Genomic DNA, 2,500 nt, shown 5'->3' with positions numbered 1-2,500 from the left:
ATCTAATGTACCACATGAGCCTCTGGTGCTGGCTCAGCTCTTCACACTCACGGCGGAAATTGTGCTTCGAGTCTGGAAGTCACAATGAAAATGCATTTTCTGTCCAACGTGATTCCTTCATTTGATTCTGTCTCTTGTTGTTGCTGCTGGAGGAAATTATTCAAACGGTTGAATGAGTGGGATGATATATACATAATATACACATATACATATATATATATATATATATATATATATATATATATATATGATATAACACCTGCTGACGCAGCATGAGGTCATAAACAAAGAAACACTGCAGGAAATGTTCATTCTAATATTGAGAATATTGATGAGCCAGCAAAGTGGAAGTCTCTGTTTTTATCTGCTCATGTGTTCAACAACTGATATTACAGCGGGCGATGGAGAGAATGTCCTGTCCCATCCATCCTCTCATCCCTCCATCCATCCCCCGTCCTCTCAGTGAATCTCTAATAAGATTTTTCTCTGTGGTTATATTTTGTTTTTCATTGAATTATCACAAATCTTTTAGTGATTTTGCAACACACAAGTACATTACACAAGTTATTAAAACCGGCCGCTGCATTATTGTTATTTAACTTTATTGTGCCTGCGTGGTACATAAACCCAAATAGAGTTAAAATGACCACTAACGACTTATGTGGCTGCTTCTGAAGTTCAAATGCAACCACATCGTTCATATCACAAAATTAAAATAGAATCACACGAGTGTTTTACTTATTTCAGTATCAATATAAAAGTGAATAAATAGACAATTTATAAAAAGGAGTTTATTGATCTTAACGTCGGTTTAAAATATTTACAAATCTGCATGAATATATTAGATGATGTTGCTTTACATCTTTATGGACCATTTTAAAATATGTGCTCAATATAACAATAATAATAATAATATTAATAAATTTCATTTATAGAGCACTTTTCATTGCTAAAAGCGATCTGAAGTGCTAATATATTGCAATAAAGATAACTGTAATTATTACCTTTCGGTCACACTCTGGTCAGAAATGTCCTCGTCGTGACTCCATGTCTTTCCAGGTTGTATCTGACCCCGGTCCGGGACGACGAGGCGGAGTCTCAGAGGAAAGCGAAGTCTCGTCATGCCAGACAGACGCGCAGGTCAACACAGGTAAACGACGAGCCGCCTCTCACCGACGCTCAGCTCTCAGTGCATCGTGTGTGTCAGTCGACAGTGTGTGTGTGTGTGTGTGAACTGTCCTGCAGGGTGTGACCCTGACTGACCTGAGAGAGGCTCAGCGGACGGAGGACGGAGGCCGGGCTCTGACCGACAGGTGCTGCCTGACCAAAGGTCTCACAGAGGCGAGGGGAGTCAGGACGGGCCCGACGGACACGACACAATCCACAGAGTTCAGTCCCAAGTGGAGCGAACTGGACGAGGTGAGCGAGAGGGCGAATGCTCAGGTGCTTCCTGCAGCAGCAGACGTGACAGGACCTTGTTTCTTCTTCTCCTCTTCGTGCTCAGCAGGGGAACGTCGACCCGAGGTTGGAAACGCTCGCTGAGACTCCGGCACCAAACGCGTCCGGAGGCCTGACGCAGTGCAGCTCTTCCTTCAGAGGTCAGAGGAGAAACGTTCCCAACCCCTTGAGTTCCAGATTATTTTCACATTAGATATGTATTTCTATTGTTGATCTCTTAAAACCCAACATGGAGAGAAGGTTACCACGAATTGGGTTTGCACGTCATCCAAAAACGACCATAAGGCATTTCAAAACTGATATGAGATAAAAAGATATTCACAATCCTGGATAGTGATGCTGTTAAAAGTTCCTGGGGAAGTAAGATCCATCTCTGCTCAACCTCTATTGAATTGAATTGAATTGAAATACTTTATTTCGAACATGAATGAACCAAAAAATAGAAATAATAAATATATGTGAATATATGAGAAATCAAGAAAACTAAAATATAAATTATTATCATTATTATTATTTTTAGTAGTAATATATATACTTTATTATTATAATAATAATATAATATAATATAGTATAATAATAATATATAATATACAATATATGCTATATGATATATAATGATGATTATTATTATTATATAGAATTATATTTGTATACTTTACTAAACATTATCCGTCTGAAAAGGAGTGTGAGAAGCAATAATAGTTTTAATAATACCGCTAATAATCAATAATCTATAAACAGACGGTTGTAAAACTTCGATGACAGAAATCCTGACGGACTGGTGAAGATTTCTGGAGGAGCGGAGCTGCATAAAAACTCCAAGCACAGAATAGTTATGAAAACTGTTGTTAGTGTGTGTTACTAAAGTTTTAAAGCTTTTTAGACCAACAACAGAAATAATGTGTCACTCTCTGCAGCATACTTTGATAAACAATTCATATCAGATTAAATTTTAAAAAAAAAGGTATTAAAATATCAAGTTTGTAAAAACAATGTGGATGACACAGCGTCTCCAGGCTGCAAACACAAGATTACAGGGTAA

General features: G+C 37.9%; 1 long non-coding RNA gene across 1 annotated transcript; it reads left to right on the top strand.

The window, feature by feature from the left end:
• The first annotated feature begins 799 nt into the window (after positions 1 to 799).
• Positions 800 to 1,609, top strand: LOC118316531. Its single transcript, XR_007030450.1, has 3 exons — positions 800 to 1,150; positions 1,246 to 1,419; positions 1,505 to 1,609. It is a non-coding gene; the product is annotated as an uncharacterized LOC118316531 (long non-coding RNA).
• The last annotated feature ends 891 nt before the right edge of the window (positions 1,610 to 2,500 follow it).

Source organism: Scophthalmus maximus, chromosome 3, assembly GCF_022379125.1.
Source record: "Scophthalmus maximus strain ysfricsl-2021 chromosome 3, ASM2237912v1, whole genome shotgun sequence".
Taxonomy (NCBI): domain Eukaryota; kingdom Metazoa; phylum Chordata; class Actinopteri; order Pleuronectiformes; family Scophthalmidae; genus Scophthalmus; species Scophthalmus maximus.
This window is presented reverse-complemented; position numbering and strand designations above follow the sequence as displayed.